Source organism: Zingiber officinale, chromosome 2B, assembly GCF_018446385.1.
Source record: "Zingiber officinale cultivar Zhangliang chromosome 2B, Zo_v1.1, whole genome shotgun sequence".
Lineage (NCBI taxonomy): Eukaryota > Viridiplantae > Streptophyta > Magnoliopsida > Zingiberales > Zingiberaceae > Zingiber > Zingiber officinale.
This window is the reverse complement of record NC_055989.1, coordinates 31448903-31463328: the sequence shown is the minus strand read 5'-3', so window position 1 is coordinate 31463328 and position 14426 is coordinate 31448903.

The following is a 14426-nucleotide window of genomic DNA, read 5'->3' as shown; positions in this document are numbered from 1 at the left end:
TCATTTAAAAATATTGTTAAAAAATTTAAAAAATCTAATAAATTAAATTGATATTCTGATATTTTTATTATTTTATAATTTTTACAATAATGATTAAATAAATAAATAATTAATTAATTTGTTTAGCATTTTTATGTTAATTTATATATTTATTATAGATAATTTTTTTTAATCTCAGAATTAATTTAAAATTTGAATCTACGAATATTAACATATTTAATCTTGTGCAATTTTGATCATTCTAAATTGAGAAAGATGAATTAATATTTTTAGGAGATTGTTTCAAATTTCAGAAGTTGCTCTTTATAGTTTATATACTTAATTTGTAAATTTACAATGTTAATACATTCTTGACATTATAAAATGATGACCATTACCTAGAAATATGTATTATTCTTAATTTTTGTATAATGCATAGGTAATGACACCAAAACAACAATCTCATGATCCAGCTTAGAGACACGCCGATTAGAAAATCGATTCCATTGGCAATGTTTGCATTATGATATGATTCGACGCGGCGGCGGGGTCACACGTCTAAAACATCTTGCCGGTGGATATTCAGAAGTTTCTAATTGTCCAAAAATTTCTCAAGAAGTTCGTTGTGCAATGAAAGAGGAACTTGATGGCAAAAAAGCATTAAAGTATAAACAACAATGAGAACGTGAACTTGTTGATAGCCGAAGCTTTAAAGAACCAATCTATGATGAAATGGAAGGTCGTGGTGAAGTTCCAAATGACGAAGACTTTTTAGCAGCTCTCAATGCCTCTCGAACTCAATATGACTATGAGCAAAATATGTGACGTAGAAGTGACTCAGGTGCCAGTGGAAGTGACTCAACTACTGTTTAGGAAGGAGTGTAAGTGTTCATATTACTTCAACACAGGTGGTATTGGTTGTTTTTCTTCTTTTATGGGACGAAGACGTGCAGTTGATATTGTTGATATTGATCCATTAGTATTCCCAGACCAAGCTAGCAAACAGACTAGGATTGATAATGCATATTCAAAAGAGAAGAAAAAATCAATCGGTAAAAGTATTGCTAAATTTTTTCATTTTAATCATATTTCCCCTAATGCAGCAAACAACACATACTACCGTAGCATGGTGTCCAACATCCAAAAATCTGATCCTGGTATCCAACCTCCGACTGCATATGAAATTGCCGGTCCATATTTAGATGAACAAGTGGAGGAGATCAAGACTTAGATCCTATCATGCAAGAAGCAATGGAGCTTATATGGGGTTACGTTGATTAGTGATGGCTGGACATGACCTACATGAATGAGCATTATCAACTTTCTACTATACTGCAATAGAAAGGTGATATTTCATAAATCTATTGATGCAACTACATACTATCATGATGCACCCTGCATATATTATTTGATGGATAGTGTAGTTTACGAGATAGGTGCAGAACATATAGTGCAGGTGATTACAGATAATGGTGCCAACTTTAAAAGGGCTGGAGAGTTATTGGAGCAAAAGTATCAAACATTATTTTGGACACCATGCGCAACACACTGTATCGATTTGATGATGGCAGATATCGGTAAGCTCGATATAGTGAAGAAGGCAGTGAAAAAAAGTCAATCTTTAACAAAATTCATCTATAATCACCATTGGGTTCATGGATTAATGAGGAAATTTATTGATGGGGAGATTCTGCGACGAGGAGCGACTAGATTTGCCACTCACTTTCTCTTGTTAAAATCGTTGAATTAGAAAAAAGTCGGATTGAAGGTCATGTTCTCTTTTGAGGATTGGAAAGCCTCTCGATATTCTAACACGACTGAACGTAAGGAGGTGTAAAACATTATTATATTTGTCAGATTTTGGGACTATATTGCAGATATTCTTATAGCAGTAAAATCATTGTACGTTGTTCTATGTAAAGTTGATATGGACAAGAAGTCACAAATGGACAACATTTACCGCCTAATTCATGAAGCAAAAGAGGAAATTAAGAGGCGTCTACAATCACTGACCAAGTATCAACATTATATTGATATAATCACTATAAGATGAGATGATCAAATGGGAAAATCTATTCATTTGGCCGGTATGTATTTTTTAATGATAAATAATTTTTAATATTGTTATTAACAATTGTATATGTTTAATTATTGTAGGCTATTATCTCAATCCGGCATATCAATATTGTTATAATCTTTGCACAAATGATGATTTATTAGTGGCTCTCAGACATGTAATATCAAGACTACATACAAACAAAGAATCAATTGCTGAGACTATTAATGAAAATCGATTTTTCGAGAGGCATATGGTTCTTTTAGCGATCCTATTGCAGTGCCATGCAGATATAAAATGGGTGCAGGTAAATATAGTAAAAATTATTACTAATTATTGTCAACAAATATAAATACTTATTTTAATTTTGTTTTTATTTATCTTACAGCTGAGTGGTGGTTACAATATGGAGGATCAACTCCAAATTTGAAAAAGATTGCAGTACGAATTCTCTCACAGACAACGTTTTCAAGTGGTTGTGAAAGAAATTGGTCAACTTTCTCCCTCATTCATACAAAAGTACGAAATTATCTTTCTTATCGTTGCTTGGAGAAGATGATCTACGTTCATTATAATATGCGTCTTCAACTAAGAGCAATAACAGAAGAGAATAAAGAACAAGAGTCTGGTGATGTAGACCCATTTGATATGGGATTTGTCCAAACTGATAATGGTCCAATGATGGAATGGTGGAGCGCTGTTGAGGCTGAGAATCCATTACTTGATGAAGCAGGAGACCCGCCACGACCATCTCAATTTCTTACTCAACAGATTGAAAAATACAAACTAGAGGAGATATCTGCGAGGAAGAAGATGATGGAGCTTTTGATCAAGAATTTCGATTTGGATCTCGGTCTAGGCGTTCTCAAACATCACAAACCCAACCAAAGTCCATAGATAAAGGCAAAGGCAAAGGTCCTGTAATTTTTATTAAAAAGAAAGAAAAAGGCAAACCTCCTGCTTTTACGGGAAGGGGTCAATTGAGAATTAGAGAAAATCCACTCGATGCAATTGATGAGCAAGAACAGGATGACAGTGATAAAACATCATCACCTTCTGACATTGTAGTCCGAAGAGAAGTTCGAAATGGGGATAGTGATGTTAATAGCAGTGCAAGTACTCATGGAAGTGATGACAATGGTGATGCATCTAATGGTAAAAATTATGTTCCCCCTACTCTAGCACCAGAGCTATGGACATGTAAGATAGATTACACACATGCAACTCAAGATTATGATCATGGAGCTAGAAGTAGTGCTATTCAATATCAATGTCGATATAAGGGTGACAACAAAAGAAAGCTCATAATTATCAAGATATGCGGGAGAGTTTAGCTGAGATTGATTTTGGTCGAAGTTTATCATACTCGCAACCTTCTTATTATAACTCTGATGCATCATATGGCGATCCATCATACCAGAGTTCGGGGATGTATGCTTATCCTTATCCTTATCTTGTGCCTGTACTTGTACCCGTTCCGATTTCAGTGGTGCCAGTTCAAATCCAACATCCAGTGATGAATCGAGACACGCTGATGGACATGTGGAGAAATCAATATCAATATTGCATGTCATGGGATGCTTATTTAATCTGGACATTGGAGAACTATGGAGTTGACCTAAGCAGAATGTCGCAAGAACCAATGCTTCCATCTGATTCACGCCACTCCTTTTGGTATTAATAAGGTAACATATTATGATGTATCAATTTTAATTCAAGTTATTCATAGATTAACTTGTTTTAAAGAAAACTATATTTAATTATTTTTTCTAACCATATTAAGTTGTTCAATAATTGAGAATTTATATAAAATTAATATACAACTTATTTTTAAATTATACACAATAAATATATTTATCTAATAATTACTATATATAAATAAAAAAATACTGAAACAATATCGGCACGACACGATACGATACCGAAACCGTATCGTTCCGATCCGGGACCGAAACCTTGGCACGGGTTGAGATTTTAAACTTTGGTTCCATATAAGGAAGCATTCCAGAATGGTTTCCTCAGCAACAGGCCTACCATTGATATATCAGTTGAAGAGTATCTTAAAGATGTCTTAAGTTTCATACCTCTCAGGTGCATTATGTCAGTCTGTGTTATTGGTGGTTTGAGAAGATAATCCTACTGCTTCTATGACTTGGATTATCGATCGAACATCTAAATTCTATCTTCAAGTGCCTTTGCGAGTATGTTTGTTTCATTTCTTCTCTACTTTACACTACCATCTCACCCCATTCACGCCACTTCGTAGCAGATGAGTCACTCTATGTGAAAGACGTTGGTAGGCTTCCTATACACTATCTTTGTAACTTTATATAATCCTTTTATGCCTAATTTTTCTTTCTATTCATTATCTCCGAGCAAACACACTAAGTCACTTAATTGTTTGATAATCTTCATTTCTGATTCAGATAGTGTATAGGTTATGCGGGTTAAGGATTGTATCAATTGGTAGTGACTACATGCTCAACTCTTCTTATAATTAATTCTTGAGCAATCAAAATTCATAGTCATCATAAACATCCTAGCCTACTAAATTCCAGAAAATTCCTAGTTTGCCTAATCTTGAAAGTCTAGAATGTGTGCCTTGCCAATTATGTAACCATGTCCTATCTTCAATTCTGAATAGTGTTCACAATGTGCTTTTGCACTTTTTACCTTGGTACACTTTGATATCCGGATTCTAAGTCGAGTCTCTTGGAAAACTTGTTTTCAAATATTTTGTATTTACTAATTGTTCTTTAAATGACGTCTCAAGATTCTCAGTTTAGTGTATCCATTGAAGTCTCAAGAAGTGGCAATGCCAACTTGCCAAGGTGTATTTTTTGACCTCTTTCATACCTTTGAAGAGTTGAGCATGGTACCAACAAGTGCCAACTTACTACTCAAATCCTTGTTAGTATGGATCTGACCTTTGATTGGGACCTTCCTATTACTCTCTACAAAGGTACCAACAAATGCTCTACTTCACATCTTTCTCAAAATATCTCTTATACTTCTTTTTCATCTAGTTATTCTACTTTTATTTCATCTTTGGTTTCACATTCCATTCATAAAACTATTTTTAGAAGCTCTTTCTGATTTGAGATAGAATCAAGAAATGATTGGCAACATGATATCTTGCATTTTAATGACACTTGAGAGCTAATTCCTCTTGCTTCTCCCAAGTATACAATTGTATGTAAGTAGGTACTCATTGCAAAGATGAAATATGGAGGTATTGTGCATCGATTGAAACCTAATTTGTGGAAGAAGGGTGCACTTAAATTTATGAAGTTGATTACATTGATACTTTTTTCTTGTGACTAAGTTTATTTTTGTGAGATTCTTTCTCCCTTTTGCATCTAGTCACTTCGGTCATTGGATATCCATAATGCCTTCATGAGAATCTCGAGGAAGAGGTATTCATGGAATAACCTCTTGGATTTGTTGCTATGGGAACATGCTTGTGTTTAAGCTGTAGGTGTTTTTGTATAGGATTTAGCAATCTACTAAATTTGGTAAAATTCATTTTTGCACTTCTCTAATTCTGTATAACTAGGAGCACACTAGATTAGTCAGAATTTTATCATTTTTTTAGTTTGGAGCATGTATTCATCTCATTATTTTTGTTGATGACATTAGTAGTTCCTACAACGACGATGCTACAAGAATTACAAAGTTGAAACCATATCTTTATTAACACTTTTATACCAAGAACTCGAGAAATCTAAGGGAGCATGTGGTTTCTTTGATTCTTTTTTTCATTTTCTAAAAAACGCGTATTTTTCCTTTTCTTATAAAAAGACTTTTAGACATTCTTTATTTTCCATAGAATGATATCTCGCTTTTTTCTAGAAAATGGATGTGAAATTGCCAATCAAACAATGTTTTCGCTTTTTTCAGAAAATGAAAATGAAAAACTTACAAACCAAACGTTGCCTAAGTATTTTTTTGGCAAATAGTTTACTCTCCATGATTAGACATTTATCTTTCATAGAGAAACTACAAATTTGATATGATTTTAATTTTTTTTGAAGAACTAGAATGTTAGAGGCTTGACCAATCAATACCAAGGTTGTAGGGATTGCATCTAGGATAGCTCCATAAAAGCAGATTGTAGGATCAAAGCATAGGATCGTAAGATCCTAAAATTTACTAATAATAGTTTAAAAATAAATACCTATTGGCTTTTAATATACAATATTACTATGAATATTTTAATCTTTATCATTCTAATATCGATAAATCAAATTACTCATTGTAAAAAAAGATAGCCCGGTGTATGAAGCGCCCACCAATGCGGAGTCCTGGAAAAAGATTTATTGCACGCAATCTTACCCTTCTTTGCAAATGAATACAATATAATTTACTCATTGTAAATTAATGAAAAATACAATATAATTTTTAGTGTTCCATGCATGTATAACAAGTAATAACTTCAATAAGATGAATCATAAATATATAATGACTGATAATAACAACAATTAAAAGGTTTTCTTACTTAGAAGTCAACAAGAGTCTTAATCCAAAGCATTCTGACATTGTTAAAATGTTTAATTGAATAAAAATATATTCCAATTAAGGAGGTGGGAACCAAGATTCCGTGTAGGAACTATAAGCCGGCTTAGGATTGGATTGTAGAATCATAAAATTGTAACCCAATTTAGATATTAATCGGAACTTGAATTGTTAAAGTCAGTTTGGATTTGGATCATAAGGTTGTAAGATCTTTAGGTGTTGATTGCAATTTTGACTAACATAGTCAATACTCCTATGAACACTTAGTTGATGTTGAGCTAGGAGATCCATGAGTGGGCCAATTGTAGAACACCTATTATGCTTTTTTAAAAATTGATTGGCTTTAGTAAATAGAATGCTTCATTAACTTTGTGTCGATTCAAATATCTTCTAACCCCTTACCTCGTTTGGCACTCAGCGTTTGCTTTGTTTATAACTTATCTAAATGGTTCAGTAAATTTTTTTGATTATTTGATTGTGCTCTCTTGATATGCTTCTGATGACAAGGGTCATTTCTTGTTTTTCTATTTAGCTGTATTGGTTCATCATCACACTTAATGTTTGAGTCTATTCCTTTAACACTTTCTAAGAGTGGACACTATTAAATCAAAGCATACAAACTGGGATAATCTTGACCTAAAGAAGATCTGCATATATATGGTCATCATTATATATTTGAGTATGCCTTTGCCAAAGTAACTATATTTCTGAGTATCTCTTTCTCTACTAATCGAATTTCTAGTCTAGCAATGGAATTATCAGTTTTTAAATCATAAACACCCACTTGTAACCCACATAGATTTCCTAGAAGTGACAATAATGAAGTCCCATGTAAGATTATAATCCAATGATACTATTTTATTTAATCATATCTACTCTTCACTTTGGATTAGATAGAGCTTGAGATAGTTTGGGTGTTCTTAACAGAATCCAAAGCATCTGCAGAAACAAGGAAGCATAAAAAATGAATCGAGATAATGGATGTGAGTTGCTATACATATGAATAATTTTTCTTGAAGCAATAAGAAGATCAAGGTTAGAGATAGACTTTGGGACAATAGATGGTGCTACAATAGCAACAGAATCTCAAATGGGTATGACAAACTTAACTCTTGATCTTCTGTGTAGGTTTTTTGTGGATGAGGCTTTGGTTTTGCTTTATTTATAGGAGAGTATGGTGAATTAGGGAGAGACAACAAAGTGGGAATAGAAAGAATTGGGCTAGGAATAGGGAGAACCTTTATAAAAAACTAGAGTATAACGTGTGGTAGTGGAGAAGAGAAAGTACTCTCTCATATTTCCTCATTTTTTACTCCGACATGCACATTTAGATCACCTCGTATTAAAATCATTTCATTTGGCGGAATATTTTGTAATATTTCATATAAGTCGTCCCAAGATCTTGATTTGTAGCTTCATCTATCCTACTTGCGGTGCATATATACTAATTATGTTAATAGTTTCTTTCGCCACTATTATCTTAAGGGTTATAATTTTATCCTCTTTTCTAAATACTCATACAACTTCATCCTTTAACGAACTATCTACAACAATACCTACTCCATTTCTTGTTTTACTCTTTCCTGTGTACCATAACTTAAAACTCCATTTTGTCTCTTGTAAAAAAAATACTAATTCTTCTTCTAATTATCGTATCTACTACCTTTGTGATTTATCAGTGAGGGTTTTTTATATTTCATGTTCTAAACCTTAGATTATTAGTTTTCCTATCATATTTGTTTTTATCCAACCTATGCTGTGAGAACTCTTGCCTATTTAACACTACACCGAAATTCTCATGAAGATATAATGGTTCTTATCGATACGTTACAGTCGGACCCTGCAATTCGAACTCTTGCATATTTAGCACTACATCTGAGTTCTAGAGATGTAATGGTCCTTGTCGAGATGTTACAGTTGGACCCTGCAATGCGTTCTTTTTGGAGAACAACCTAGCATTCGCACAATAGTTTAATGAATCTATTCATTGAATATTTGTCATAATTTTAACTTTTAACGCTGTTGGCAACCTAGCGCAACCCTCCGCCTTGGGACCGTCGTTTGTCACCGGCGGAGTTTTTCAGCAAAAAAGGAAGAGAATTGAAAAATGGATATTGATAGGCATTGAGAATTGAAAATATTCTACTGTTTGATAGGACTCACATTTGAAACTCGGGAGATTGGAAGACTGGGAGCTATCTTTTGTAGGCTCTGAAGACTAGGATGCCCTAGATGGCTATGAATGTGAAGTAAATAGGTAACAGCCTCAGGGGCAAATGAATGTGCAACGACTGAAATAATATAATCATTGAGACTCTTGCCTTGTACTAAATACTCTATTGGTCCGTGAATCATCCTCAGTGAAATTCAGACTAACTTAATGCGTTTGTCAACTGATATCAGATTCAAATAAAATTTGGGTATATAGGCAACAGAAAGTGGCAAAGTGAGGAGGGATCTGACCAACACTTTGAATAGATGAGAGGGGCCTATTTGCTAGAGTGACATAAAATAGGATGAGACATAGGCTTAAGACTAGAGAAAAGGAACTTATTGCTGGACATTTCTCAGTTCTAAAATTTAGAATCCATATTTTTAACCATATACATTTGCCATACAAATTAACTTCACGAACTGGGTATGACAGTGTCACATGCTGAAGTTTAGTAGTCTGCTAAGCAAAGAAACATAGATACTCAGCTGATATACTGATTGTAGAAGGCCTGCTTCCACGAATGGGGGGCTCCTTTAGATATGAAATTTGCTGCAAATATATGTAGGGACCAAAAACAGCTATCATCTGGGAGGAAATCTAGCAAAGGAAAAAGGCCTCTACCAGATGGCTGCAAATGTAAGGAAGAGAACAGTAGATCTGCTCCAAAGATTCAGAGAAACGAGCAGATTCTATAGAGGACAACTCAGAACTGCAAAATTTGGAAGAAGGTAAGCAATGCAGAAGATCCTGAGGACAGCACCAAAACTGAAGAATAAAGAAGAAAACTCATGAGTTCTTACTTTTCAGCAACATCAATATAAGGGGGAGATTTGCTGGAAGAAATCAGCATCAGAAATGTTGGAAGCAATCTGGGATGAAGAAATTTTTACAGACTGCAGGAAGAAACTTCAGATTGAAAAAAGAATCTAAGCTGAAGAAGATTGAAGAACCCAACAAAGAGAAAATGGATTCTACATTTACAACTTTTTTAGGTTAATGCTATATCATATGGACTATAATATATGTATTACAAATCAAATAAATAATGATATCCTGATATATTGGTCTACTGAATTTAATTAATATGACATATATTACATTAATGATATATCATATACTATATCTAATTGATATAATTTTGATTAACTAATTTAACATGATTAAGAGTGTATAACACCTCTGATCATGGACCTCTTATTTTCACTTTTTTGTCCCGCTTCAATTGTCACGGAAAGAGATTGTGTAACCAAAGGCTTTCTTCACTGCCCCCCTTCTTCACAAGAAGCCTAATCATGGTTTAAAATCTAGTGGGTATTGGGCGGCATGAGCTAAATATTTCATTCTGTCTGTCGACTCGTACGACGTAGAGATTGACACGTGTCCCACGACCCCCACAACTGCTGTGAAGGGGGCACACAATCTCCATGGAGAGGTCGTGTGAACCCCGCACCCATGACAGAGGGATTGCACTACCCTCATGGGCGCTACGGAAGGGTCGCACAACCCCCACGACTACTATAGAGGTGTTGCGCTGTTGCTCGCGTGTTGCGTGAGTGCTAGTGTTTTTTATTAAAACTTTGCTTAATAATTTTAATTAATTCCCAACTATAAGGCTATAGCAGGGATAATCTAAAGTTGAATACCTAGTCCCAACTGAAAAAAAGTAGATATAATCTAAATAAACTTAATTAAACCCTAGTAGAACTATCCTATTAAAATAATATATATATATATATATTATTTTTTTTAAAAATATATAATAAAATTTATTTATCATATGTGAGATCTCGTATTTTTTCCTTTTTCTTTTTATTTTAAAAATATGTAAGTTATTTTTTTATATTTATTAATATATTTTATATTTAAAATATACTTAAAGTTCAACAATATGTTAAGAGATATGTTTATGAAAATGGAATCACATTCAATGCTGTTGATAATGATAGCTTCAAGCAACTAATGAAGGCAGTGAGCCAATTTGGATCAGGATTCAAGTCTCCAATATCAACTTAGGGAGCCACTGTTGAAAGTCGAAGTTGAAAGAAGAAAGTAACTGTTGAAGAAACTTGAAGAAGAATGGGTAAAGAATGGGTGCTTGATCATGACATGGAGTGATAGAAAAAGAAGAAACATATTAAATTGTGTTAATTGCAAAAAGGGTACTACATTTTCAGAGTCTTAGGAGTTTTTAGATGAGGCACATACGACTGACAAGTGTGTTGTATAAGTAGGAATTCAGAATATTGTTCAGATTGTAAAAGACAATGCGACCAACAATATGACTACTAAATTTATGAGAGAAAAGTGACCTAGGATCTTTTTGAGTTCATGTGCAACTCACACTGTTAATCTCATGCTTGAAAGTATTGGCAAGCTTCCACGATATAAAAAGGTTATTGAGCAAGCCTAGTATTTTACCATTTTCATTTATGCTTACCATAAGACTTTGTCATTGATCAGAAGTTTTACGAAGAAGAGAGACAGTCCGACAAGAGTTACCAGGTTTGCATCAAATTTTCTCACTTTGCAAAGTTTGATTGCTAAAAAATCTAGTTTAAGGGCTATGTTTACAAGTGATTTGTGGGAGACATGTAAATGGTCAAAAACAAGGGAAGTTGAATTACTCTATTGCGATGAGCATGAGTTTTTGGAATGGTGTGACACTTTGTTTGAAAATATTTCTTCTTTTAGAGAGTGTTCTTCGATTGGTAGATGGAGATAGAAAGCCATCCATGGGGTCTCTATATGAGGAGCTTCTTTAAGCTAAAGAAGATATCAAGGTGACCCTGAACAATGTGGAATCAAATTATCAGTCTGTTATAGTGATTATTGAGTCAAAAAAGAAGGATAGACTTGATACAACATTGCATACTACTGTTTTTTTTTTGTTGAATTCCTATTTTTACTATAATGATAGTTCTATTGCTCTTTATGAGGAGGTTGTGATGGAGATTTTTGAATGCATGGAAATGTTGCATGTCAGTGAGTTAGATCTACAGGATACAATTATTAATAATCAATTTGAAAAATATAGACATAAGATTGAGTTATTTGGCAAAACATTGGCAGCAAAAGCATGTAAAAAGAATGATGATACATTTGATCCATATGCATGGTGGAGTACATACGGTGCTCACACACCCAACTTGCTAAGAGTGCATCGAGGATACTTTCATTAACTACAAGTTCATTCGGGTGTGAAAGAAATTGGAGTGCATTTGAAGGGGTAAACTTTAGGCTTTAAGTCTTTAATTTGTTTTAAAGTTTATATTCATGTTACTAATTATAATATATTACTTTCTCTCGTTTTTTAAGATTCATACAAAGAAAAGAAATAGGTTGGATGTCAACAGGTTAAACAATCTAGTGTTTGTCCAATTTAATGTTAGATTATTGAACAAATAAAAAGAGAAAAAGAAAGGAATGTCGATGTTCTTGCAAAAGATGCTTCAAATGCACAAGGTTGGATTGTGGATAGTGGGGAAGATGATGAAGTTGAACTAGATTCTGGGCACACATGACAAATTGTTGATGAAGCAAGTGGAGTAGATGATAATCTATAATCCCGAAGAAGCTCTATAGTGCGAGAACTTCACGAGAATGATTTTATATCCGAAGAAGAGGAGGATCACAATAATGATATTCTGTTTGTGTCCGATGAAGAACAAGTTGTTGAAAATTATGGAGAAGTAGAATAAATGTGATATTTCATTAGTTGTGTAATTCTGAAGTTTGAACTCATTTTAAATTTAATATTTTATTAGTTGTGTAATTTTGAACTCATTTTAAATTTGATGTTATTGTGTTGGAGTTATAATACGCGATATATTATGTAATTTATATGGATACCGTGGAATCCGCCTAGCGGCGCCTAGTCCCCGTCTAGGAAACCTAGGCATTGGTCTGATGCCCGACTAGCGCCTAACGAATTTTAGAACCTTGGCTGGAACCAATGATAACCAATATGATGATTGAGTGCAAAGTGCATATATGTCATTCGGAGAATGAAGATGTTGATTTTGAGTTCGATGATAAGAGGATAAGGATGTAGTTGATGGTGCATGTGTAGATTATTTAGAAGATTAGTTATGTTTAGTCTAATCCTTATTAGCTTGTTGTCATGTTGAATTAAAACTTTGAATATAAACTTAGACTTTTGATAAAAGTAATGATATACTTTTTTAGTGAATGTGGAGGTGCTTTTGCGATAGACCGTGATGGAGCTTTTGTAACTAATGCAAGGGTTAGACTTTTGTGAATGTGGAGGTTAGGATTTTGTTGTTTCTTAATGAGGCTTTTGCAAGTGCAAGGGTTAAAGTTCTATTGTTTGCAAGAGGGCTTACATGATTAGATGAGGTAAGCTTGGATGAGGGATCTTCTTTGGAGGCACAGAAACACTTGGATAAACCAAGCATAGTTTGTCTCATTCAAGACATAAGAGTTTGTCAAAACATGTTTAACTGAACACTCGCAATAGAAGAGAATATAGAGCATCTTAAGTAATGATGATAATGAAAAGAATCTATAGAAAAGAGCAACATTAAATTGTAAGACAGTTAAAGTAAGAAATTTGTCGTTTCACCCATTGCTCGCACCGGCATTGGCCCAACACCAACACCGTGGGCCGACACAGGATAATGGAGGCACCGCGGGACGACCACTGCGATCCCACGACGACCTTCGTGGGTCGTGGCACGGACTTTTGCCTATATTATGTAGTAAATAATATATGTTAAGTATTAGTTAATAGAAAATAGATAATTACTAATACCTAATAAATTTATTACCAATAGATAATAAACATAATTATATAGGTAATAAGACATTTTGAATCATTACTTAATAATATTCTTAATATTTTATAATGATGTATGGTTAATCTTTTAATAATTATAAAAATTAATAACCAAGATATATCTGGGTCAAAGTCATGGTACACCTCCACCTTCTTATATGCCACAACCGCTATGTTTCTTCCAAAGTTTTCGGATTTACTCTTATACTTCAACAATTTATCATTAAAAATGGTGGATTGCATGTCCTCATCGGTGGACACAATTCAAAAACTCATTCATAACATTGGTGTCATTTTGTATGTTTGGATCTTTGAAGTAAAAAATCATATTCAATAAGAGAGCGGTATAATGTAAAGGACTATTAAGTTTACCCTTAGACTTTTTATCAATAATCTTCAAAATAGGGGGTGACATTTTCTTCTCTTTTAAAAGCCTTTTTAATCTCTTCCTTGACTTGTTAAGTGCACCCAATAAAAAGGTTGAGGGTTTTTTATCACCATCAACAAGTTGTAAAACTTTCACTAAAGGGGTGAAAACATTCAAAGCCAAAGAAACACTATTCTAAAAAGCGATGCTTGTTATCATCACCTCTGTTGTTTTCCCCTTCACACTACTTAATTTTGATTTGCTCCACTCCTCGCATGTAGACATAAGTCTCAATTGATCTTTCTTGTCTTTTAGACTTTCCAAAGTAAAAAATGAATTAGCAAATCTAGTCACCCTAGGCCTCACAATATCCCTCTTTTTGGTATATTTCCTCGTAATAGTCAAAGTTCTATTATGTACATAGATGAATATTGTTAGGACCTTTGCTTTCTCAAGTATTATGCTTAACTTGGGTAGCTTTCTAATTGCTTCAAGCATG